The sequence below is a fragment of the Felis catus genome, chromosome D1 (assembly GCF_018350175.1).
Source record: "Felis catus isolate Fca126 chromosome D1, F.catus_Fca126_mat1.0, whole genome shotgun sequence".
Lineage (NCBI taxonomy): Eukaryota > Metazoa > Chordata > Mammalia > Carnivora > Felidae > Felis > Felis catus.
The window spans coordinates 95,210,536-95,238,436 of NC_058377.1; the positions used below are offsets into that span (position 1 = coordinate 95,210,536).

At 39.6% G+C, this 27,901-nt stretch overlaps 1 long non-coding RNA gene across 3 annotated transcripts in view; it reads right to left on the bottom strand.

Moving 5' to 3' along the window:
- The window catches only part of LOC109492102, a 1,189,585-nt gene that overhangs the window by 701,921 nt on the left and 459,763 nt on the right, over positions 1-27,901 (bottom strand). For all 3 annotated transcript variants that reach the window (XR_006586544.1, XR_006586545.1, XR_006586543.1), the window contains one exon: positions 17,626-17,788. This is a non-coding gene — a long non-coding RNA (uncharacterized LOC109492102). The remainder of the gene's footprint in view (positions 1-17,625; positions 17,789-27,901) is intronic.

Genomic DNA, 27,901 nt, shown 5'->3' on the forward strand with positions numbered 1-27,901 from the left:
AGAAGTAGGTCAGCTTTCGTTTTGCTAATTCTCATTCTCATCTCTAGGTCTCTGTACATGGTGCCCATTTACCTTCATGTTACCAAACCTGGTAGCTTATACCTCTCTTGAACATAATTCTGGGGAGCCACTCCTAACCCTAGACTAGACTGTGTCTTTCTTTTGTCCCATACTTCCCTGGTCATAACATTCATCACTCTATACTAATTGCCTATCAAACGGTTGCTTGTGTCCCCTGCTAGGCTACAATGGCTTAAGGGCAAGGGCTTAAGAGCAATGGCTTACAGCTCTGCAGTAGGCTGAATAATTACAAGAGATGCCCATGTCCTACTCCCTGGAATCTATCAATGTATTATCTTATATAGTAAAAGGGACTTTGTAGACGTAATTAAGTTAAGGACCTTAAGATTAGGAGATGATCCTGCAATGTCTGGATGAGCCCAATGTAATCACAAGAGTAGTTATAACAGGTTGATAGGAAGATTAGAGCCAGAGAGAGGACATAATAACGGAAGCAGAGGTCAAAAACAGGGAAGATACTGGCTTTGAAGATGGAGGAAGAGGCCATGGAAGAAAGAATGCAGGTGACCTTGGAAGCTGTAAAACCATAGGAAACAGATTTTCCCCTACAGCCTCCAGAAGGAACACAGGCCTGCTGATGCCTTGATTGTAGCCCAGTAGAATTTTGGGCCCAGTTGATTTTGGACTTCTGACCCCCCAAACTGTAAAAGAATAAATTTCTGTGGTTTTAACCTACCAAATTGATGGCAATTTCTTACAGAAGCATTGTGAAACTAATACAGACTCCACTTCCTCCCAACGTGGAGCCCAAGAACTTGCTCAAAATACACATTCACTTAATAAAATTATTACATGAAAAAAGTCGGGGTTCCTAGATGGCTCAGTCAGTTAAGTGTCTGACCTCAGCCCAGGTCACGATCTCATGGTTTGTGGGTTTGAGCCCCACATCAGGCTCTGTGCTGACAGCTCAATGCCTAGAACCTGCTTCAGATTTTGTCTCCCTCTCTCTCTGCCCCTCCCTTGCTCTCTCTCTCTCTCTCAAAAATAAACATTAAAAAAAGAAAGAAAAAATGCCATCCTGCAATACGGAGATTGTAAGCCAAAGATAGGAGTGATAGAGGTGTGAGTGTTATCATAAGGGACCTTGAATGATCCAGAGATGAACTCTAACATGAGCTGGGGCCAGTAGCAATGCAGGGAGAGTGACTATTTTTCTTGAAGAGCATGAAGAGAAGAAAGAGGTGAAAATGACTAGAAACTTGCTGCCACAAAAGGCTAGAATGTTCCTGGAATGATCTAGAAAGTAACTGAGAGACGTTACAGGCCAAATATTGTAGTTGTTCCAGGGGTTCCAGGAGGAGTAGAGTTTTGACTTGGAGTTCAGCTGTCCCTCAGTGCTCAAAATGGCAAGGTTTGGGGATAAACTAGTCAAAGACAAGAATGACACACTGGCTCTTACTCATTTGACATGAAGTGACTTCAAACATTAACTGATTCCAATCGAATTTTTTTACCTCATTTTTCAGAGGACTGGGGTAATAACATTCTTCATTTCTTGCTACAGCATCATAATTGGTTTTCATAAGATTTTTCTTGTATTATTTATTTTCATTTTTCCCCAAATATTCTAATGTATCTGATATTAGCCCTTTTATTTGTATGGGTTCTTATAAAACATGTATGGTTGTTTTCTCTGCATATATTTTTAATGTAATGTTAGGCTATAAATCTTTGGTTGTGTCTTAATTTTTTTAAAAATCTACTATCGCACTTGTAACATTTACCCATACTGCTATGTGTACATCTATTCCATTGCTTCTAAACACTGTGTAGTGCTTCTTGGTTATGCCTATTACATTGTGCCTATTTATTTCTCCAGGGATGAATATCAAGATCATCCAGATTGCTTCCAAATCTTTATAAACAATGCTACAATAAATATTCCCATATATTTCCCCTTATAGGTCCATGTAAAAATTTCATGTATACTCAGGAAATGACTTGCTGAATCATAAGGCACGTATATACAGACATTTGATTAAAAGCCAGAAAATTTCTTCCCTGAATATCTACCTGCACCAGCTCTCACTTCTGTCAGGAATCTGCCAGTGTCCCTATACCTCCAAAGGACAGGGGTGGGCCCAAGGAGTAAAGGGCTAAGGAGTGCAAGGGCATGGGAGCCACTGGGGCTTCCCTCAGCCAGACCTGATCATATAATCATATCCCTAAAGCTAAGATCTTCCTGGCTGGATGGACGTGTTCTCTCTCCAAAGGGAGCCAATGACGACTTTTCATAAAAAGATGCTTTCACTCTCCCTCCCTCCTGCATTCCTGCATTCCTGCATTTATAGCTTCTGCCTTCACTCCCTCCTTCATGTGTGAGGAGAAGACCTCCAGGCTCCCAAGTGCAGGCTGTAGGGAGGACTGAGGCAACAAAGTTCCAAAGACAGCTCTGCCCACACTGGTCCTGGCTTCCCTTCGGGTGACATTTCTGTTCTGGTGAGCAGCCCGGGGTAGTGCTTCGTGTCAGAAGCATCATCCATGGAGGCAAAGTCCAATCTCCAGCACTGAAAGCAAGGCTGGGTCCCTCTCATGCAGTGAGAGAAGGGAAGAGCCAGAGCCCAGTAGCCAGGCATCCATTTATTCCTGCTCCATACTGGGAAGACTAGAACATTGCTTACTATATCCTGGCCCCCTTCTAAGCTGCAGGCTGCTCTTCCAGATGTGCCCTGGCAAGAGCTCAATCAGATGGCATCCACCCGACAAGACCAAAGCTCCAAGCCAGGGAGCCCGGATGTTGAGGATCTGCCACAGTGAGATTCACGAAGACCAGGAGACAACTCCTTGGCAACTCATGCAGAATCGTCAACCTGAGCTTCCATCAGTGCTGATGACCACCTCCGCCCACCTTATGACAAGGAGAGCGTTGCAGGACTCGGAGAGATGGAGAGGAAACTATGAGGTCATTCATGGGTGATTTCCTGGACTGAATTCAGCCCTGAGTGCCTGAAAAATGCAGAACCTGAAGGAAACGGTTTGGCAGGCTCAAAGCCTCTTGAGCTCTCCTGTTTTAGAGGGAGGTGTTGGAAGCACCTTGGGAAGGCCCTTCTGACACAACCTCCACACTGAAATCATGTTCTTCGCTGAGTAAGAACGGAGGCAGGCAGACATTGACTCCTCTGGATAGAACTCCCCAGAGTGGGCAGGTGAAGCCAAATCAGAAGACACCTTCTCCGCCTCTTCCCTCCTCTGTGCCGGCTCAGTGACACCAGCCGGCATCTGTACCTTCACTGTAGCATGAGGTTGCTTTTCACGTGATTAAACGAGGCCCAGAAAGTGTCCCTTGTCTAAGCTCTTGCTAGGAGCTGAGCCAGCATTTGAAACCTCGACTCTTTGACCCTGGAAATTGCTCTCTTAACAAACATTTTACTACCTCTCTCCTACATGCCTTTACATAGATCAATTTCTCACCCTAAATCACTATAATTTATGCATAGTAGTCTGTGAGCTCCAGGGCAAGAATTGTCTTATCATCCCTCCCATCTCACACGGTATCAAGTACAATGTAGCAGCAAACATGTACAATACACTTACTCTGTGCCAGACGCTACTTCCAGAACTTCATGAAAATTAAGTCACTGAGTCCTCTCAGCAACTCTATGATGGTGACACTGTAATTTGCCTCATTTTATGGAGGAGGAAACTGAGACACACAAAAGCTAATCAACATGCCCAGGGTCACATAGCTAATAAGTGGGGGCCCCAGGCAGGCTGGGTCCAGAGTCTGGACTTTTAATTCCTATATTACTCTGCCTTTGAAATTAATAAATGGCTGTAGGTTTTAAACCCTTTCGGCTCAGCAATATTTCTCACCTTTGCTTCCACAAAGCAGGAACCCTATCTAGGGTACATATAGCCAAGGCATAAGCCTGGTCCAGAGTGTTCAGACCAGAAAACAAAACCTGAGCCTCACACTCTGTGCCTCTTCCCCATCTCCACCAACAAATCAGCATTATTTTTGTCATCAACTCCCAGGTTCTTGTCATGAGGGTTTAATATTATCACTTGCATTTCTATAAGACTGAAGATTACTTCAATTACTGGGAATATCATTTGTCTATTTCCTAGGTGCCATAGAGCTAAGCTAACGCTTCTGTTAATATTGTTATATTATTACAATATAATATAATATGTTAATATTTTTATTATAAATCTGGTCATGTAAGACAGAAAGTCCCAAAGTGCATTATCTGAAACACTGGTTCTGCAGACTATAATAGATTATTTACATAAGGGATTCTGTGATCCAATAAGTTGAGAAACCCTGAGTTAAAAAGCAAAGGCAGATTTCTTCCTGCAGGACTTTTCAGAGCCTCTAGCATGTCTTAAGCATGGACTGTGACTCTTCTGGCCTGTCCTATAGAAAATAGCTTTCAGAAAATGACCAGAAAGAAATGAGCACACTCTAAATGGGTTAGAAATAAGATTTGCAATTACAGTCTCATGCAGCATAAAAGGAGAAATCATGTTATACATGAATAGAAGACAACATTGTTTACCGCACATTCATAAACAGGATTTATCCTGAATCTTGGAACACAATCAGCACATACAGTGAATGATCAATATTCAAGTTAACACTTGAAGGGACAAAAGCAGACATACTGAGTGGCTGAAAAGAAAAGATCCCACTTAGGACTGAATCGGGCAAAAAGTTAAAGACATAAGATTTCACATCTAAATTCTCTGGTCTGAGATTGATACACAGAAATGTATCTGCTGGCACAAGCATATCATTTGCCCAAATCCCAGATCACATGAGTACTACAGAGTGTGTGCATGATAGTTTGGTGATAAATCCTGGTTGCTACAATTATTACCCACAGGGTTACCTCACCTCTACATCTTCAATATATTTCAACTCATAACAAAATTAACTTTGAAAAAAAAACCACAATGATATTACCCTTTTACAAAATCTTTTAATGGTTCCTCACTGCATTTTGTCTAAAATCCAAACTTCTTGGCTTGACAATTCCAGATCTTTCATCTGGTGACCTGAACTTTTTCTACCTTGCAAGGACTCCAGTTGGATGCTGCTCTCCCACTGAACCCCTCTAACCAGTCATACCAAACTGCTTGCATCAGGTCACAGTGCTTCGTGATATGTCTACTCTTTGTCACAAGTGGACTTTGTACCTAGACAACTCCAGTCCCTTCCCGCTAAGAATCAGTTCTAACATTCTATTCCAGGGAGACTTCCTTGACTATCTTATCAATTCTCATTGCCTACCTGGGTAAGCTTATCATCCCACCCACCTAATTCAACCTCCCTGTCCATAAAAGCTAGCATGGCAGACTGCATGGCACACAGCAAGGAGTAATACAAGTATAATTAGAGTGTCCTTACAAATGGGGTGGGAACAGGGCTTCCAAGTATGGCTTCAATTCATGCCCCATCCCCTTGCCTACTGCATGAGCAAGAAATCTATTCTTTCTCTATGAAGCACTCCTTTCTTCTATTTATCCCAGAATCTCCATCTCAAAAAAAGGCTAATTTCTTTGGTCTCAGTACAGGACCCACAGCTCAGTGGTGCCCCCTTGTGTGGCACACCCCACAATAGCTAGAAAATTGAGTACTTGGAAAAGAGCCATCAGCTAATTGTTGTGGGCTGCCTATCTCAAGTGAAGCAATGATTTTGAGGCCAGATCTCCTGTTCCTTGCCCTGATGCTCGGGCAACTCCTTTCCAAGAATGTAAATGTTCTTCAAAGTATGAGGAAAAAAAATGTTCCCCTCCCCCCCCCCCCCCCCCCTGGAAAACTGTCATGCCCGATCCACACCAAAACTGACGCAGGATTCCAGTATCACAAGTCTGAAACAGGTTTCTCTCTCCATTTTCCCCAGGACATAAATTTGCCCTAAGAAGATAGACAGGTGCAGGAGCCAGTTAGCTTACGCCATCTCTCTTCTCTCCAGTGGAGATGTTACAATGGAAGCCTCGGGGCACTGTCTGCCCTGGGAATTTGGTCAGAATTAACCCAGGCTACCTACCTCAAGCAATTCCAGAAACCTTCCATATAAGAATGAAAATTTAGGGGATGCCTGAGTAGGTCGGTCAGTTAAGTGTCCAACTCTTGATTTCAGCTCAGGTCACTATCTCATGGAGCCCCACATGGGGCTATGTGCTAACGGTGCAGAGCCTGAGTGGGATTCTCTCGCTCGCTCTCTCTCCTGTCCCTACCCCACACACATGTGCACGTTCTATCTCAAAATAAATAAATAAACATTTAAAAAACAAAAAAGAATAAAGATTTAGGATCTCCATCCTTTCTCCATGGGACCCCTTATGTAAACGGCTCTACATTTTTTTTTTAATTTTTTAAAATTTATTTTGAGAGAGGGAGAGAGTAGGGGAGGGCAGAGAGAGAGGGAGAGACAGAATCCCAAGCAGGCTCTGCACTGTAAGCTCAAAGCCCAATGTGGGGCTCGAACTCACAAACCTTGAGATCATGACCTGAGGCAAAATCAAGAGTCGTTGGCTTAACTAACTGAGCCACCCAGGCGCCCCAGCTCCACATTTCTTAAACAATCTTCACTCCATAACAGTAGCTTTTCACTCTGTCACAAATATATATTTTTTAAATGAGGGAAAAATCCAACAGATCCAAGCAGAAAGCCACACAGAAAGAAAAAAACAAAAGGCGGGGGGGGGGGCAAGAATGACAGAAAGTACATCAGGAAAAAAAAACTGTCCTCCTCTCACATACCTGCTGCTTCCTAGAAAAGGTTTCTTTGTCCCACAACCCAATTTTTCCATGAGTATGAAAGGATGATCCAGGTTTCCACACTTTGAGCCCGCCAGTGCTTGTAGAGTCAAGCCTAAGGTATTCCCACTGGGTTCCAACATCCCTTTATTGTTTCACTTTAAAACCTCATTGACATATCTATTTCTTATTAATCAGCTTTAACATATTTTACAAATTGTCCTGCTAGCACAATCCCCAATCCTCTGGATTTATAGAACTCACCTCACTTACTAAATATCACATTTGGCAGAACATGTGTCATTTTCTATAAATATTGAAAAATCAATAATTGCTGCCAGAAATCCTGTATTTGTTCAAATCCTGGGTGAGATAAATGATGAATAGAAATACCATTCTCTTTTAAAATTCAGAAATAAGACAGATCAGATTGTTTATTCTTTTGATGCTTCTACAATGTGCCTGGTTTCAATAATCACAGGCAGCAGCCTGCCTCCCTTATTCTTCCTTCCACTGAATTTTTATTATTTTACATCTATCTCTAAATGAACGGTTAGATTTAGCATGCCATCCTCATCATGCAGTGATAAGAAACACAGGGCTACACTAGGAGCAGATACACTTAGCCAGCTGAGATGGGAAGGAGAATGGAATTAAGTACATGCAAATTGTCCCAAAGTGATGGACAAACAGTACAAAATTTTAAATTCTGTCTCTGTTGTCTGTCTCTGTCTCTCTCTCAATATAATATATAGTTTGTATATTATATTAAATACAAAACAGATCATAAATAAATTTATAGATTTAATATAATGTGTAGATTATGTGTAGGTAGTTGAACAAGATATAAAGAAATGGAAAGACATTCCCTGCTCATGGATTGGAAGAATAAATATTGTCAAAATGTCAATACTACCCAAAGCTATCTACACATTCAATGCAATCCCAATCAAAATTGCACCAGCCTTCTTCTCTAAGCTAGAACAAGCAATCCTAAAATTCATATGGAACCACAAAAGGCCCCGAATAGCCAAAGTAATTTTGAAGAAGAAGACCAAAGCAGGAGGCATCACAATCCCAGACTTTAGCCTCTACTACAAAGCTGTAATCACCAAGACAGCATGGTATTGGCACAAAAACAGACACATAGACCAATGGAATAGAATAGAAACCCCAGAACTAGACCCACAAATGTATGGCCAACTCATCTTTGACAAAGCAGGAAAGAACATCCAATGGAAAAAAGACAGTCTCTTTAACAAATGGTGCTGGGAGAACTGGACAGCAACATGCAGAAGGTTGAAACTAGACCACTTTCTCACACCATTCACAAAAATAAATTCAAAATGGATAAAGGACCTGAATGTGAGACAGGAAACCATCAAAACCCTAGAGGAGAAAGCAGGAAAAGACCTCTCTGACCTCAGCCGTAGCAATCTCTTACTCGACACATCCCCAAAGGCAAGGGAATTAAAAGCAAAAGTGAATTACTGGGACCTTATGAAGATAAAAAGCTTCTGCACAGCAAAGGAAACAACCAACAAAACTAAAAGGCAACCAACGGAATGGGAAAAGATATTTGCAAATGACATATCGGACAAAGGGCTAGTATCCAAAGTCTATAAAGAGCTCACCAAACTCCACATCTAAAAAACAAATAACCCAGTGAAGAAATGGGCAGAAAACATGAATAGACACTTCTCTAAAGAAGACATCCAGATGGCCAACAGGCACATGAAAAGATGTTCAACGTCGCTCCTTATCAGGGAAATACAAATCAAAACCACACTCAGATATCACCTCACGCCAGTCAGAGTGGCCAAAATGAACAAATCAGGAGACTATAGATGCTGGAGAGGATGTGGAGAAACGGGAACCCTCTTGCACTGTTGGTGGGAATGCAAATTGGTGCAGCCGCTCTGGAAAGCAGTGTGGAGGTTCCTCAGAAAATTAAAAATAGACCTACCCTATGACCCAGCAATAGCACTGCTAGGAATTTACCCAAGGTATACAGGAGTACTGATGCATAGGGGCACTTGTACCCCAATGTTTATAGCAGCACTCTCAACAATAGCCAAATTGTGGAAAGAGCCTAAATGTCCATCAACTGATGAATGGAGAAAGAAATTGTGGTTTATATACACAATGGAATACTACGTGGCAATGAGAAAGAATGAAATATGGCCTTTTGTAGCAACGTGGATGGAACTGGAGACTGTGATGCTAAGTGAAATAAGCCATACAGAGAAAGACAGATACCATATGTTTTCACTCTTATGTGGATCTTGAGAAACTTAACAGAAACCCATGGGGGAGGGGAAGGAAAAAAAAAAAAAAAAAGAGGTTAGAGTGGGTGAGAGCCAAAGCATAAGAGACTGTTAAAAACTGAGAACAAACTGAGGGCTGATGGGGGGTGGGAGGGAGGGGACGGTGGGTGATGGGTATTGAGGAGGGCACCTTTTGGGATGAGCACTGGGTGTTGTATGGAAACCAATTTGACAATAAATTTCATATATTGAAAAAATAAAATAAAATAAAATACAGAAATTTAGGAAATAAATAAATATAAAACAGATCATAAATTTATAGATTTAATATAATGTGTAGATTTAATATATATTCTAAATATATTTATTTAATATAAATATGATACATATCTATATATTTAATATGTTAATTTCTCACATGAAATATATAAATATTATATATATTAAATATATATTTTTAGTTACATACATTCATTAAATACTGTCAAGATGTATATTAAGTATTAGAAAAGTTTACTCTTTAAATATTTCAGAAAGAAAAATGAGACAAAAAGGTGCGAGATATATATATATATATATATATATATATATATATATATATATACACACACACACACACACACACTAGGGAATATTATTCAGCCATGAGAAAGAAGGAAATTCTACCATTTGCAATAACATGGATAGACCTTGAGGGCATCATGCTAAATGAAATATGCCACACAGGCAAATACAAATGGTATCATTTATATGGGTAATTAAAAAAAAAGGCAAAGTCCTAGAAACAGGGTAGAAAAGTGGTTGCCAGGGGCTAGGACGGTTGGGGAGAAGTTGATAAAAAAAGTACAAACTTTGAGCTATAAGATGAATAAGGCTCAGGATCTCATGTAAAACATGAGAGTTGATAACACTGTATTGTATTTACTCACTTATTGGTATAAATGAGGCAATGAATGTTAACTAGATGAGGACAATCTATTCTACAATGTACAGGTATATGTACACTTTAAATATTTTACAAGTTCATATGTCAATTATATTTCAATAAAGCTGAAATTTTAAAAAAAGAGAATGAGAAAAAATACAAGGTGAAATATATTTCTCAGTTTTCACAATGGGTTGTCTTGCATACTACCTGGTAAACAAGCCACTCTGAATCCACTAGTTTCGACTTTTTTCTGGAAGAGGCCAGCAAACTTTCCATAAATAGCCAGAGAGTAAACATTTTAAGCTTTGTTGCCCATGTGGTCTCTGTCACAGCTTATCAACAATGCCACTGTAGCATAAAAGAGCCATGCACAATACAAGAATGAGGAAGCATGGGTGTAGTCCAATAAAACTCCACTTGCAAAAATTGACAGCAGGCTAGATATGGCCCTACCTACTGGCCGGCTGTAATTCACTGATCCTTGGCTTAGAATATGATGAAGAGATGCTCAAGGAAATAGTGTGGAGGCAAGCCCATGGAAACTACTGAAAGAAAGTCATTAAAGCTGCCATTTTCTTCTGTCTTTATTCCTGCCAGAACTTTTTTCCCCCATAGCTCTAGACCTGTTGCCCCTGATTTAGAACCTGGATCTGAAAAGAAGAGAATAAAACCAACACATATTGATACAAATGGCATAAAGAGGATCCTCACATCATTTCAGTACCTAGGATCCAGCTATTCCTGAAACCAGAAAAACCCTTGATATACTTCCTATAGGAACCCAAAGGGAGATACCTTCCCATTCTTTCTTAGGTTCTCAGCTGGGTCTCTAGAAGAGAAGACAGATTAACAAGAGAAAAGCATACAAATGTATTTAATAGAAGACCTAAAGAACCCTTTCAATCTGAGTGTTTTTATACTAGGTTTGATGAAGAGTAGAGAGGCATGGAAAAAATGCGATAGGACAAAGGAGTACAAGCTAAAAGTAGTAAATTGGGGGTAACTTACCAAAATCTGTTCATTCAAATTCCTTTTAGCATCCCTGCATCTTTGGCAATCGGATGCTGCTGTCCTCCATATACAGGGAGGACACCTCCCATATGAGGGTCTTACGACCTGCTTCAAGGAAATGTCAGGAAGTCCTTCCTATACCTACTGTTTCTCAAATTCCTCCAGCCTAAAATAGCCAATACGCTATTGTGCCTCAGTTTGGGGTAGCACATCCCAAACCCTATCAAGTTCCTAAATTCCCTTTTAGTTTTTGGTACTCTGGGTTGGATTTTTTGTCACTTGCCACTAATAGTGAGTAATTTAACATGACTGATGCATTATTTCATTTAATCCTAAAACAACTCCGTAAAAGAAATTCTTTCTGATTTTATAAGTGAGGGAACTGAGGTGCAGAGAAGCAAGTTGCCCAAGTGCACACTTCTAGGAAGTAGTAAGGCCAGGTTCCGTGTCCCGATGGGGCTGCTGACCCCTGCACTGCAGGAAGTCCAGCTGGCCCTGTGATACTTGACAGTCTGTCCTGCAAACTCATGAATCTGATGGAGCCCTCACAAAAGAGTAAGCACACAGAATCAGTTCCAGAAGCCACCATTGTGTCACTGAGTTCAATTCCTATTTAACTAAGAGAAAATGGGTATCGACCATAGTTGGCTTGATTGCAAATGTCAGGCTCTTTGAATTATTAGAAACAGCAATGAAAAATTGATTACATTTAAAACATCCTGTGAAAAGTTTTACAATTGCACATTAAGAAACGGTGTTAAGCAAATAAGAACTAATTGTTCTCAGCTGCACTGGTAATAGTCCTATCTGCCTTCCCATTACAATGCATATTCATTTTATTGGAACAGGAAAAGTAAATAAAAATAAAAAGTCCCAGATCTCATTCATATTCAATCAGTGTAATTCTGAGCCTAAGGTTGTCCTCCTAATGGATGTTAGCAATGCAACAACTAATGCTTTCTCCCATCAGTTCAAACTGGTCTGGAAACCTCTATGAGTCCATATACATTGCTGAGACCCCCCCCAAAAAAAAAATTCACAGGGAAAGAATAACACAGGCCATGTAATAGATGTGTATCCAAATGTTCGTGTGACAATTTTTGAGGTGATTAAGTTATTTTAAGGGTCCTTAGGGAATTCACTTGAAAAGCAAACGAAAAATATCAAAGTAAACATGCCTTCTGCCTTCACATGTGTCCAGCGTGTGGCATACGTTGGCCGCACTTTGACCTAGAGCACCACTTAGAACTCTGAGGTGAGCTAACCCCACTGGCTTCACTGCCTCTTAACTTCATAAGGAGTCAAAACAGAATGCTCTGGTCCACTCCCCAATTCCACTCTTCTCCTCTTCCTATGGTTCCTTTCCTCCTGGAGTAGCCAAAATAGGCCAGGTTTATGTGGCAGTAACCATACCAAAATGTTCAGTAGCTTAAAACCACAAAGGTTTTATTTCTCATCCAGGCAAAATTGCCCATTATGGGGCCCACAGGTAGCAGCCCCTATGTGTCTTTTCTATGTGTTGGAATTTCACAGTTCTTGCACTGAAAGTACCAGCAAACTTGAGCCAGTGGTCATCCTATCCACACGACAGCTCTGTGGCCTATGGTACCACATCACCACGCAGTATACGCTTAGTTAGACTTTGACCTTGAGGTAACCCCATCTACAATGGATATGATGGCCATACTCTTAATTTGATGCTTGCTCCAATGCCAAGTTTTAATTGTTCTTTACCATTCCAGAGTTTTCGGAATTATGCCTTTTTTCTGTTTGGAATTGAGGGGTGGCTTCCTCTTCCAACTGTGAAGTATTTTTTTGTGTGTATGTATTTTATTTCCTTTCATTCCTGATTGTATGTCTGCCTTTTTTTCCCCCAAATATAGCCAACTGCAACTAACACCTGATACTAATGGTTTGTTCTCTGAGCTTTTGCCCTGGACTATACATTCATGCATACATGGTCTGCCTCCCATAGGTTATGCTAAGGTAACAAAGCAAATAAAAATTTCTGTGGCTTAAAAAACCACAAAGGTTCAGTCCCTGTTCCTGATTCATGTCTATCATAGATTAGCAGCAGGGTCCTGATTCAGGACGCTAGGCTGATATAGACTTTAGTATTTTAAATGTTGGTGGTTGCCGTGACAGAGGAAAGTGGATATGGTAAATCCTGACCTAGCTCTTAAAGCTTCTGTGTAGAAGTAACACATATCATTTCTGCTCACTTGTCACATTGGTCCAATAAAGCCACAGGGCCACCATTGATCAAAGGATGAAGAAAAATGCAATTGTGCCATGTGCCCTGAGGAAGAGACAACTATATTTGTGGTCAGTCCTAGTGACTACCAACTCTATACAAGCTCCACCCCAAATACAACCTCCATTCTGACATTCTGAATGTACCCTCTAAAACTCTTTCTCAGGCATTATAAATGTATCTAATCCAAAAGTATTCTCTCCACCTCCTGCCTTAACTAAAATCTGTCTCCCTCTTAGATAACCATTCCTCCACTCCCTACCCCATAACCCTCTCCAAATTTCTCCTTTTCTCTTCTTCCTTTCTCTCTCATCCACAAAGTCACCTACTTCTCTTGTAGGAGGAAGCATTTAGTGTCATGATACCCTACGTCCAGGCCATTAGTCTTCTATCTTGTGTAAAAAAAAAACACCTTTCTTTGAGGTTCTCACATATGACTATATCCCTTCTATCCCTCCACATGACTACTATCTGTGCCCAGCTTCTCTGTTATTGACCCTCTTAACTCTGATGATCTTCACTTATTTTCTTCCACCACTCATTCCACAGCCATACTCTTAGTTCGTATATTCATCTGGAACCTGTGTTCCACTTTTGAAATCTTAAGTTTGAGTATCCTACCTTCTTGCACCAACCTCCTGCCTTTCACCTCCTGTTTGAACATAAGAGTATCATAGCTCTCAGTTCCTTTCTCCACTCAGCTAGTAGAGTAATTCAAATGAAAAATTGACCATTTCACTCCTCAACAGCATACTGCTTAAACCCCTTCACAGGCTCCCATAGCATAAGGGTTTTCAAACTTGGCTACATAATAGAGTCAGTTGAGGAGATTCTTAAAAATCCTAATACCAGACCACATCCCAAATAAGTTAAATCAGAACTTTTGGGGTACCAAGAGTGAGTGGTATTTTTAAAAAAATTTTTTTTCAACGTTTATTTATTTTTGGGACAGAGAGAGACAAAGCATGAACGGGAGAGGGGCAGAGAGAGAGGGAGACACAGAATCGGAAACAGGCTCCAGGCTCTGAGCCATCAGCCCAGAGCCCGACATGGGGCTCGAACTCACGGACCGCGAGATCGTGACCTGGCTGAAGTCGGACGCTCAACCGACTGCGCCACCCAGGCACCCCAGGAGTGAGTGGTTTTTTTAAAGCTCTCAAGGGATCCCAATGTGCAGCCAAGGTTGAGAACCCACTGAGTTAGAAGATAAAGTCCAACCATGAAAGGTAAATTACTTAAACAATTGGCAGGGTTCTTTTCCAAACACGTTTTTCCAACCACCTGCATCAGAGTAATCAACGGTGCTTATTTTTCTGGGCTCCACCCCAAGATATTGAGTTATGGTGACTCTAGCTACATTCCCAGAGTCTAATTTTCAATAACTCTCCAGGTGATTCTAATGCATGCTAAAAATTGAGAATCACTTCCTGACATGCACATTAACTTAGTCACACTGAACTTTTGATATGTCCCTATGAATACAGCTTATGCTAAGTGAAGGCCATTAGATAGAATTATGAAATATAACATATAACCACATCTTCTGCATTATCAAATTGTGAAAAGCCTGAGACTAGTAAAGAGAAACAAAGACACCATAACAGATCCGGAAGACCAAAGGAAAGACATCTGTAGAGCCATCCCAGATTCTGATGTCTCCTAGTCAGGTCCAGTTTATCCTTCTATTAACCCCCTTTCCCCAAAAAAGGTCAATGTTAATCTATTCCATGAATCACAGATCATCTAATGAACACATTCCCCATTTTTAGTGCTTTTCCAGCAGTTTCCCTCTCCTACCCAAAATAAATAAATATTTGTTGAATGAATCATTCAGTATTAGTGCCAAAAATTTTCAGTTAAGGGTGAAAGAATTTCTGGGTACCTCTCTGCCACTAAGAAAGTCATTGTAATGATGTCATATTGCTCAACTTTAGGTACAGATCTAAAGTCTCCCTGTCAAAACATTTTGGTAGTCTTTCCTCTCTCAAAATACAGAACTCCCTTCCACATGTCAACCAAACACTAAGGACATCACAATTCTGCCTCATCTAAGCCAAATCCCTTCTTCTTACCAACGGTGTCTAGAAGCCAGCTCACAAAAGCAACTTGTTAAATATTCAGGAATTTTGGGAACTGGTTTTCAAAACTTTAGTTTGAAATCGGCCATGATGGGAGCATTTATACCACAGAAATCGGCAAATGCTACAAATAAGAGCTAGTTTGTTTTGGTTTGTTTTATTGGTAGGGCCAGTTTACCAGTAAACCACTACCCTCACATAAATTTCTTATTTATATAGACATTTCAAGTTTACAAACTTTTTCAAGTCCATTATTACACTTGAATTCCCATGATAACACTATGAAGAAAATACCGTGTTCCTCATTTTGTATAAAGAAAGCTGAAGCTTACCACAGTTAAATAACTTGTCTATTGTCACTGAGATTCAAAAAGAAAAAAGATCTGCCTTTTATTTTATGCCGCCTTCCAAAGCAGTACTTTATCGAATAAGGTTAATAACTTGTAAACCTAAAGCAAAAGCTATAAATTCTCTGTGTGATCATTCATTCCTATCTTTGGTTCATCAACAAACATTTATTAACTGACTACTAGTGTGTCAGACTCTGTGACAGATACCAAGATTACAAAGATAAATAAGACACAGTTCCTGTCCTCAAGGACCTGCCCATCTATTGGGAAGGAAAGACATCTTAACATATAAATCACAATAAAGTGTGGGCCCTGGGCCCACATGTATTCACTGTGGCTGGGAAGAAGGCAGATGTCTGCCCCTCAAATGCACTCTTGACAGTAATGAAGTTTATTACATTTTAGGACAACCAGAAATAGCACTTCAAAACCCTATGGCCTCACTCCTCCCAAAACATGTAGCAGATGACATGACAATTCTACAAAACACAACACTACCTATGTATGTCCAAAGATCAGTGACGGGAAGAAAATACCCATTTTTGCCTCTCAGATATACATCCAGGCAACGCAAACATATTATCATTGGTTTCCTTACATCTGCCAAGAGGCAATATGTCAAATAAATAATTTAGACCAGCTGAGGCACCACAAGAAAACAAAGCCATCAGTCATCTGGGCTGCATTATTGATTGCCAATAACAAGATACTTGCTAAGACAAATGACTCAGCTATTATACTACTGAGGCTTTAGCCTGTCTCAACTACATAAATCATATTGAACTGTTTGTTGTTTCAAGATGTGCAAACATATCTGTAATCATTTTTGCCCCCCATTTTTGCAGTATATCTTAGGTGGCTCCTCATATGCAGAAGGTAGATTCATTATTCCCTCAACTTACACAATTTTTCTTTCTCTGGGTACATGTTACCAAATGCTTGTTGCATCTATTTAATGGAGAACTATGCTTGTTTATACTTATTCCTAGAAGACCTAGATATTTGGCTAGAGATAAATGAGAAAGAGTAAATTGTAATTAATTCATTAATCAAATTAATTCATTTCAGATAAATCAAGGTGTGACAGAATGAATGCGCAGCAGCTGGAGTCAGAAGCCCTCGGTTCCAGGATGGCCTACTGGTTATGTGACCTAGGACACCTATTTCTTATCCAAGTCTTGGTTTTCTTTACAAAACTGGAATAACATACTTGACCTGCCTATCACATGATCATGAGAATGAAAATTTGAAAACTGTAAAGCACTCTATATAGATGAGGAAACTGTTTCAACATAAACCTGTCCTTTTATGAACTATCAAGTGTGGGTGGATCTGTTTGGCATTCCAAGCAGAAACAGATGGAACTGTCAAATTAGAATAATTCCGAGGTTGGGGTGATTTACCAAGAGACCAATTACAAAATGTAGGTGGGATAGAGAAACCACAAGAGATAGTGCAGGAACTTGAGACTAGCAGCATCATGACAATGATTTCTTCTAAGCCTGAAAGGATGTCAGATGGGAGAGATTACCTAAAGAACCTAGAACTACAAAGACCGGGTTACCTTGAAAAGAGCAAAGATCTTTCACAGACACAGCCAGCCCCAGGGCACCTCAGAGTTAACTCACACAGGCTTCTAGGGCAAAGAGCAAGGTAGGAAAGGGAGGAGAGTATATCATGAGGGACAAAGGCAGAGATCCTGCCAAGTGGGGAACAATCTGTTACAATTATTCTACCACTCTGGACATCAACCACAAAGCCATGTTCTCCTTTTACTCTCCAAAGCGTTCAGTTTTGAAATCATATCAACTTTGTCTCTCTCATTTCCATCACATCCATCTCCTAATATCTATGTCTATTGCCTTTGTCCATATCTATATTAGGCAGGAATCTTTGATTACAAATGGCAGAGACCAGCTCAAATTGGCTGAAACAATAAAAGAAACTTACTGGCTCATCAATGAAACCTCCAGAAAAATTATGTCTTCAGCCATGGTTGGATTCATGAGTTGCATCATTTCATTATGATTAAGTCTTTCTCTCTCTCCTGTGTCATCTTCTTTCCCAGGCTGTGCTTTATGCTATTGGCTTCCACACTGGGTAGGCTCTCTTCCTATGGGGAATTCAAGTACCTTAAGGTTACTATGTTTCTGGACGCAGAATCACAAAAGCCAAACGAGTCTTGGTGTTCCATACCTGTTTACATTCATATTCATGTTCAACACCATCGGAGATTATATAGGGATTTGTAGCCAGATTTCTAGCTAAGAATTAGTACTGTATTTCCCTGGAATTCCCTCCCTGCCCACCTTCTTTAAGGAAGTGAGTGACAATAGCACTGAAAGGTGCAACAATCATTATAGATAGTGAAGTAGATTATACATTAATGAATTCTGGCTCTTCTTAAACTCCATTTCACCTTTGACCCATATTGGAACTCTTCCTTAACTTTTCAGGTAGTAAAAGGGGAGAAAAATCCTGAAAATATTCTACAGTTTAAATTTTAGTGTATGTGGCCAATCTCTGGCTGCCTTGCTGTGAATATTGAATGATATCTTTCAAAGCACTCACAGAGATGGTGGGTCAATAAATATTAGTGCCCTGTGCTTGCATCTGTCTTATTAATACTCCAGAGGCACAGCCAACAATGCATGTTAGAATTCTCACTTCACAAATAAGGAAACTGAGCCTTTCAAAATTATTCTGTTGGTAAATAGAAAAGTATGATTCAACTCCATATTTGACACCAAATCCCCAAAGTCTTCTATTTTACCAGGATGCCATCTTTATGCCTCTATTGCTAAGGAATCATCAAGCATAGTAGCTAAAAATCATTTTGAAGCTAAAGTATTTAAGTAACAATACAGCAGTGTTTTCCTTTAAGCTGGCTAATAGAAAAAATATATATTGATCTCTGCCCCTGGTTCCTGGCACAGAGCTCTTGAAACTCTTGTATTTTCCTGGGTGATAGGAGTGTCTTTTGTCCTAATGAAGCAACTTTGGGTGGGCTTATGGATGAGCAATGGTCACTGGAAAGAACAAACCATGATTAAAAGTCTGGAACTTTTATCCCCTCCCCCCTTCTCCTGAGAAAGGAGAAGGGCTATAAATGGAGTTTATGACCAATCATGCCTGCATGATTACTCCTCCATAAAAATCCCAATAGTATAACGTTTGCAGAGTTTCCATATTGGTAAACATATCCAACACTGGGAGGGTAATGTACCCCAACTCCGCAGGGACAGAAGCTCCTGCCTCTGGACCCTCCCAGACCTCATCATATGTATCTCTTCATCTGGGTGTTTCATCTAAGTCCTTTATCATACCTCTTACTAACCTGATAAACATAATTAAGTGCTTCCCTGGGTTCTGAGAGCCACTCTAACGCATTAATCAAACCTGAAGAGGGGGTATAGAAACCTTTGATTTGCTGCCAAATCAGACAGAAGTTGTGGGGTAACCTGGGGATCTACTACTTGCAATTGGCATCTGACATGGGGTGAGAGTAGTCTTGTGGGACTGAGCCCTTCACCTGTGGGATCTGGCACTATCTCCAGGTAGAGAGTGTCAGAATTGAATTAAACTGTAGGACACCTGGCTGGTGGCACAGAGAATTGTTTGTTGTGGGGGAAAACCATCAGACAGAAGTGTGAGAAGTGAAGCACTGTCAGTGTGGCGGTAGTGTGAAAGTAAAGGGGAAAACCCACAGGATAACAGTAAGTTTTTCATTTAAAGCTGGGTATATCTAGCATCATGGGAGAAAAGGTGCCATTAGGTCAGGACATGTGGGGGCCCGAGCGTGAACTACAAAGCAGATGTTTATACTTTAATTCACACGTGTACCCTGAATTCTTCTTCAAAGTTACTCAAATTTGTCTTGCTGAAAGATGAATGAATGCAGCAGAATGCCAATTTTCTAAGTGATCTCTCCAACTGGGTTGAAGTTCTTTCACTTCCTTTCTAAAAGATGCATTTCATTTGTTATCTGGGCAGCCAAGAGTGGCATAATTATAGCTGTAAGCCAATTCTCCTGGCTGCCAACATTCTTACACTCTAACCCATCACCACCTTCACCCAAATGCCCAGACTGTTATTCATCCCACATAGACTACTGGAGAGGTCAACACACTTCCAGAAAAGCAAAACAGGGCCCAAGAACAAAGCTTTAATATGCACTTGGCTCTAAGATAAAATCACACTACCCATACCCATCTGGGGTCTGAGAACAGATGTAAGAGGAACCTGAGCTCTCCATTTTCTGACTATATATTGTTTCATTTTCACAAGAAAGAGGAAATAGAATGAGCTTAAGATTTAGACAATCCTAACTTCAAATCCCACTTACTGTCTTTATGATTTTGAGCAAGTTACTTTCCCACTCTGAGCCTTGGTTTCTATATCCAAAAAACAGGAATAATACCAACGATCTCTGGGTTGTTGTGAGGTATGCCAAATCCATGGCACAAAGTCAGTGTATAGTATCACCAATCATCAGATGGCTTTAACAATTGTGAGCTCAGTTTTCTATTATAGAAAGGTGAGTCCAGGGGCAGTAGCAAGTCTAGGTGCTTCTTTATTCCCATTATATCAGGTCTTGAGGTCTGAGACAGGTGATGGCCTCATGATGTAGCTCCCTGATAAGTCATTCACTCAGCCAAGGCTTGTGAATAAATAATACTTTACAAATGGCACTCCCTACAAGAAACAAATTGGCTGAAAGAGTCATGGTAAGTAGATAAAGCTTCTTTCCCGCTTCTGCTCCTGTTTTTGTCTGCTTCCTTGTTTGCTATTCTCACACAGAAGGAGGAGGTTGCTGATCAGAATAAAATTCCTGCCATCATCCCACATACTGGCTTTGCCTTCTGTAGAAAAAGCAAAGCTGCTTAATCTGATTAGTGAGTTGGGAAAATATAACTAAACATCCATAGACCATTCTCTTCTCCTTCTCTGTCCCATTAGGTGTCAGCTCTCCCAAAAAAGAATATGTGTGTGTGTCCAGCTCTGCTCCTCTAAGTTTTTGATAGCTTCACAGGGGTCCAATACTACCTGTGACTGGGTAAAAAAATAAAAATAAAAATACAAACAAAACATCTATATAATTCTAGAGTTTACTGTTAACCAGCTCACTTGCCTGTAGTTGTATGCCACAATCTCCTTTGGCTTTATGAATAATAAAGGTGATGTTTTTGCTTCTCATCTGCCTTGCTCTTGTGTCTTCATTCTCAACTGATATAGTACTTAGACCACAGAGAGGGAGTCCTCTCAAACATCAATATGTTTTCACAAATAAGACTTCATTACCACACCCATTTACTATACAAAAACCATTTCAAGTTCCTAATTACAGTGATTCTCACAGCCAGGACTGTGCATTTTTTAAGTTTATTTATTTATTTTGAGAGAGAGAGAGAGAGAGTAGGGAAGAGGGAGAGAGAGAGGGAGAGAGAGAATCCCAAGCAGACTCTTCACTGTCGGCACAGAGCCCAATGTGGGGCTCAAACTCATGAACTATGAGATCATGACCTGAGCCAAAACCAAGAGTCAGATGCTTAACTGACTGAGCCACCCAGGTGCCCCGAAATGTGCATTTTTTTAGAAGAGTAACTTAGCGTCTCGAGTAACTTAGCGTCTCTACATTTGTTAGGGTATTTACCATGGAAGCAGCACTGATTTCCAGCTAGCTTAACCCCAAGATCCAGTTCCCCAGCTTTGTCATTAAATCTCCTGAGACAGATATCAATGTATAATTATTTTTAAGTTTATTTATTTATTTTGAGAGAGATAGAGACAGTGTGAGTGGGGGAAGTGAAGAGAGAGAGAAAGAGAGACAGAGAATTCCAAGCAGACAGAGGTGGGATTTGAACCCATGAAACCATGAGATCATGACCTGAGCCAAAACCAAGAGTTGGACGGACGCTTAACCGATTGAGCCACCTAGACACCCAATGTATAATTTTTAGATCAAAAAGACATAAAAAAAACTATAAATGCCTTATTTCTATGGCACTTTTTTATAAAAAGCTTTTACATTTGTTAGCTTTGCTTTCAATTTGTTTTTACATTTTTATCTATATTTCATCTTCATATTCTGCAAATTACTGACAAAGTGGCAAGTATTAGTCAAATAATTTTATAGATGAAGAAAATAAGTTTTAGAGAGGCAGTGTTTATCAAGATCATACAGACCATAGCTAAGTTAAAGTGAAATTTAACGTATCCAATTCCCTGCCCTCAAACTGCATACAGCCTACTAGGAGAGAGACCAGTAAACAAGAAATCATAACCCAGATAACAGACACCATAACAGCTACCTTGGGAGATCACATAGGAGGGACTCTGATCCAGCCTTGGCGAGTGAGAAGTTACTTGCTGGAGGCGAGTGACGAGATGGGTGTTAAGGTATGAAAGTTACAGGCAGGAGGAATAGCACATTCAAAGGAGGGGAGAACATGATTGTTCAGGTAACCACAAATTGTTCACAATGGGGCTGGGGTACAAATTGCTAACACTGAGCAGAAAAAGATAAGACTTAGAGAAATAAGCAAAAACCAAACAGGACAAGATTTTTTTTTCTTCAAGTGTAAGAATATGGGCTTCATTTCAAAAATATGGAGACCTCACAGGCTCAGCTTCTGTCACCACATCAAACTACATATATGTCTACACTTCTTTACCTCTTAAACCCAAACTAAAATAGAAGACAACTAGCATACAGTCTCCAAACATTCAAGATAGGTGCACCATGACCTTACCCCAAGTTTACCTAAAAAAGAGCATTTCAGTTTAAATGATAAACATAAGCCTGAAAAAAATTTTCCAAGATCATTCTGCGCTCAAAAAACTTCACTTCCCAGCACGCTACAGGTGCACATTGGGTCACCGCCTCCCAGGACTAACTGATGAACAGTTGCTATGTCTTCAACCAGCTGTGCAGGGGGACTCTGGTGAATGTCACTATGGAATGATTTGATTTTCAGGACAGCTTAAGACTTTTCTTTCCCCTTTCCCTTCTAGGAAACAACTAATTTCTCATAAAGCATTCAATTTTTAAACATATACACATTTCATTCTCCCCAAAATACACCCCCACACACGCATATGCATACACACAGTCATTTAGAACTAGAGGACTTCCTATGCTGGCAAACACATGTTAATATTAAGTGGATGTATATATCAGAATGGCACATCCAGAATATACAACAGTAATAATTCCTTCTATTTGCATGGTTCCTTTTATTTATAATTTATACACAGCTGCTCCCAAAAAGAATGTGAGACAGATAGAGCACTTTAAAATTTACAAAGCATTCTATCTTGTGACAACCCTGTGAGAGAGGAAGACCAAACATTAAGCACACGTGTCAGGAAAAAAAAAAAAAAAAAAGAAACTGAGGCTGACATGGTTAAGGTGACTTTTTCAAGCCCAGAGTCAGAACTCTGAAAGCCTTGAGCTGTGTTTTTTCAACCGCATAAGGTCATTCCTCTAACAGTCTGTGTACCCGCCAGCTCTGTGTAAGGACATCCTGAGGAATGAGTAAAAGTCATCGCGAGTATGAGAACACATTCCACATACTCCACGCTTACTCTCCATAGCCCCACTCCTAACCTCTCAGGTGTTATGAATCATCGCCAATACTTATTGGGTGTTTAGAATATGAGCAGCAGTGCTAGAAGTGTTTTACAGTTAAGTGTGTGTATTACCTCATGTAATCCTCACCACAGCCTTATGAGGCAGTTAATATTAATTCCATTTTATGTATGAGAAAAGTGAGGCAGAGAAAAGTTAAAATAACTTGCCCATATGGACCTAACTAGTAGGTTTTAGAATCAGATTTCATACACAGGCAGTCTTTATCCATGGGCTCACTTGTTTAACTACTATGCTCTGCTTGTTTTTTGCCCCAGAAATTTCTTCAGAATAGATGTGTCACAAGTAATAGGTTTTGGGGCACCTGGGTGGCTCATTCGGCTAAGCATCTGACTCTTGATTTTGGCTCAGGTCATAATCTTATGGTCTTGAGATGAAGCCCCATATCAGGCTCTATGCTGATAGCACAGAGCCTGCTTGGGATTGTCTCTCTCTCTCCCTCTCTGCCCCTCTCCTGCTTGTACATGCGCATGCTCTCTCAAAATAAATAAACTTAAAAAAATCAGTTTTGTGCCCAAAAAGAGGTTTGTGTGTGTGTGTGTACATGTACATATATATATGTATATGTATGTATATGTATGTATGTATCTATGTATATTTACATATGCATATATGCTGAGCAGTGTGTTCCTCTTTTTACACATGCCTCAAGGGACCAATGAGTCTTCTAGAGGACCTGCACAGTCTTCTCAGGTTACCTCCAAACCCTCCCAAGCCCACATACAAGTAGATTTTCAAACAGAGTTCTCCTCTCCCTAACTTCAAACTTCCATCCCCATCATAACCAATCGGACTGGAGTCACTGACTACAGAGGACCATTGACTTGTCCCAGAAGTTATTTTGGAAACAGAAAATATTAAAAGATTTTGGACTCAGGTGCAAAAGTTGTGTAGATAATAAACTCCAGATTTATTTTCAGAGATATAATGGTGAATCATGATGCCCAGTTGCATTAGTATATCTATACTACAGTGCCACCACCCAGCCACCTACCTCTATAGCCTCCAAACCCTTACCTTACCATGTATCTTACCATCACTGCCAAGCACAGGTGGCCCTATATCATCACTGTACCTTACAGGGTTTCTGAATCTTCTAAACCTGAACCTCTAATGACTGTTACTCAATTCTTTCTGAGCATTCTTAACCCAGTAAGGAACTGACATCACCCAAATTGATTTTGGGTCATTAGAAACATCAGCAGGAGGAAAAAGTTAGAGATTTAAAAAGAAGTAAAAGGGACAGGAATGCCTGGGTGGCTCAGTCGGTTTAGCATCTGACTCCTGATTTCAGCTTAGGTCCTGGGATCGAGCCCCATATTGGGCTCTGCGTTAGGCTCCCTGCTAGGTGTGGTGCCTACTTGGGATTCTCTCTCTGTCTCCCCCTGCCCCTCTCCCTCACTCGTGCTGTCTCTCTAAAATTTAAAAAAAAAAAAGTAAAAAGGACAAGTTTCTGGCATAATAACTGACAGTAAAAAAAGAATCCAAGGAGAACAAAAGGAAAATTTTATTTATACTACTTTTGGATAATTACAACTGCCAAGAAAGAAAATGAAACTAACCACGGTTGAAAGGTACAATGATTGAAGAATTTATTTTTTTATTGATCCAAGTATGATGGAGACTGTGGGTTGCCTATCCAATACCCAAATTTTGTTGGGAGCCATAATATGTCTAAATACAAGGAAGAGGAGGAGGAGGAGAAGGAGGAAGAGGAGGAAGAGAAAGAGAAAAAGGATGAAGAAGAAATTTGAGAGGAAACTACATTTCCCAGACCCCTATGGAAATAGCATTTATTTGTTATGTGATACAGTTCTGGCCAATAAAATATAAGCAGAGGTTGCTGGGGAGGTTTTTAGGAAAAAAAATTCTCCAAAGATGGCTCACTGCCTTGGTGAATGCCCTTTTCCTTTATCCTATACCTTACTTTTTCCCATGGAATTTAGACATGAAACCAAGAGTGAATAATCTATCTTAAGACTGAGGAGACACATAAGAGGCTATATTCTGACACAAACAGGCTATCATATCAGCCATGGGTACCACACCTATCTTACACTACAAAAATAAAACTAATTTTTCAAGCCATCATTTTGAGAAGCTGTATTTCTCACAGCTGAATGCGATTTATAACTGATGCACCATGCCATGCTAACCTCTGCAAATGTCAAGATAAATATATAAACTTATTCCAACAAGGGAACAAAACTCCAATGGGGCTTTTCCTAAAATGAATGTCATCATTAGTTGAGTTAGGATGGAGTACTTATAGGCTTCCTTGCTTTTATTTTCTGTCTTGATTAAAATGATTAATATTTTGTGATTTTGATCACATTGTCAGAGAAAAAAATAGTCATGAATAATGATTTATAATACATTCAGATAATAACTCCCAAGTAGTTTTGAAAACTCTAACATGTATTTGACAATTATAATTCCTTTCTCCAGAGACAAAGGTTAAGTGGTAGAGTGGCATATATACCTTGTCTCCCTCTACAAACCCCTACCCTCCATTGAGATTATATTTATACCCCTGGCTAACCTATGGGTTTAAAAACTCACCTTCTTAAATGGCTAGTATATTTACAAAGTACCAACGAACCCTGACTGAGACCTTCTACAGATAAGTCAACTTGCTAGTGATTATCTTCCCTGAAACACAGGCAAGTGAGAAAGATCAACCATCACCCATTCACAATCTATTCCTTCATCCCAACATACACTGTTCCCTTTAGAATACATGCCTAAATGCTATTTATGCCTGTCTGGCTCAGTTGGAAGAACATGCAACTCTTGATCTCAGGGCTGAGTTTGAGCCCCATGTTGGGTGTAGAAATTACAAAAATAAATAAATAAACTTACAAATATATGATATTCTAATTTTGTAGCAAGGATATATGATGGATACCAGTTCAAATCACCAATACCAGAATCAGTCTCAAGTAATTAAAACAAAAATTCCCTTCTACTTTTATTAAGAATGTCCTTGCTTAACTGCATAGGAGTAATCAATGTCAATGTCAATGTTTACACAACAAACTCAAGCCATGTGCCTAATGTACTTGTCATATCATACCTGGAAATAAAGACAAGAGTAATTAATAAAAAAAAATATTAGAGTATCTTTAGCAGTAGAAGATATTAACAACAAAACAAAATACAAGAAGTTTTTATATTTAAGTATTTAGAAATCATTGGTAATGTTTTAAATAATATTGAAAGTTTTCTAAGTGGCAGGCATTATGCCAAGCGCTACATGTATATTATCTCATTTATTTGTTCTGTTTAGAAGGTAGGTAATATTTTAGACCCATCTCCCATTTTAAAGACAAAATACCTTCAGATCAGATAAATTAACTGTCCAGTCACACAACCAGTAAGTGATGGAGCCAAGATTCTAACAAATTCAGACTGGTCCTTTGGTGAAATTAAGTATTTCATTCTATCCTCTCTCAGCAAGCAAACGGAAATTAGAAAATAAATTAAATGCTGATTACTTTAAAAGTTTATTTTCATAACAAACATAAACTAAAATTCCATTCAATTGCAACATGTATTTTGGCAGAGTGCTGGTAGGCAGAAGGAAGAAAAGTAGGCTATGTTTGCCTTGTTTGATAGAAGTGGATATGAATTAACTCTGAAGTTTGTTAGCAAAATATAAGTTTACGTATGTTTATCGCAAATTTTTAATCAGTCATGGGTAAACTAAAAGTAAAATGTATAACTTTGGAGACAGTAAGGTGGGGGGAACAGAACAAAGCAAATTATATCAATTTTATAAAATATAAACCAGATGTGACAAATTGTATTTTCCAAAGGTGGCCACACCTATATATACCATCCTATATCTTCTTCTTAAGATGTGTTGTTGACATATCTCCATTGAGGGATAGAGTCCAATTTTCCCTTCCTCTGAACCTGGACAGAAATTCATAAACACCTCAAATAACAGAATTCAGCAGATGTAATGTTAAATAACTTCTCAGGGTAGGAATAAAAGATAGAATGAATGAATGGCTTCTACCTGGCCCTTTCTCTCAGTACCCTTGCCCTCAAACCCAGGCACCATATAGTAAGAAAGTCCAACATAGGGAGAGGCTGTGGAGAAGATCCTTCAAAAAGCTCCAGCTAGATTCCTTGCCAACATTAAGAACTACTAGACATATGAATGAATGAGCTTTCAAATGATTCCACCTGAGAACATCAAAGAACAGAGAAAACCCATATCTGCTCTGCTCTATCTGAATTCCTTACTGATAGGCACTGTGAGAGATAAATAATTATTACTGTTCTAAGCCACTGAGTTTTGGGGTAATTAGATATATAGCAACAGATAACTCACAAGAGCAGAGAAAATAAAAATACAAAATTAGATACCAGAACAAGTCCAAACACATCAAAAATCACAATGAATATAAAAACAGGTAAATTCATCTACTAAATGGATAAGAAAAATTAAAGACATCACAAGATTAAAAACAAATGGATTGCAAAAAGAAATATCAGGTAAATCCCCTCAAAACAAATCCTATAATAATACTAATATTATGGGTACTTCATATCGTGAAAAGAATA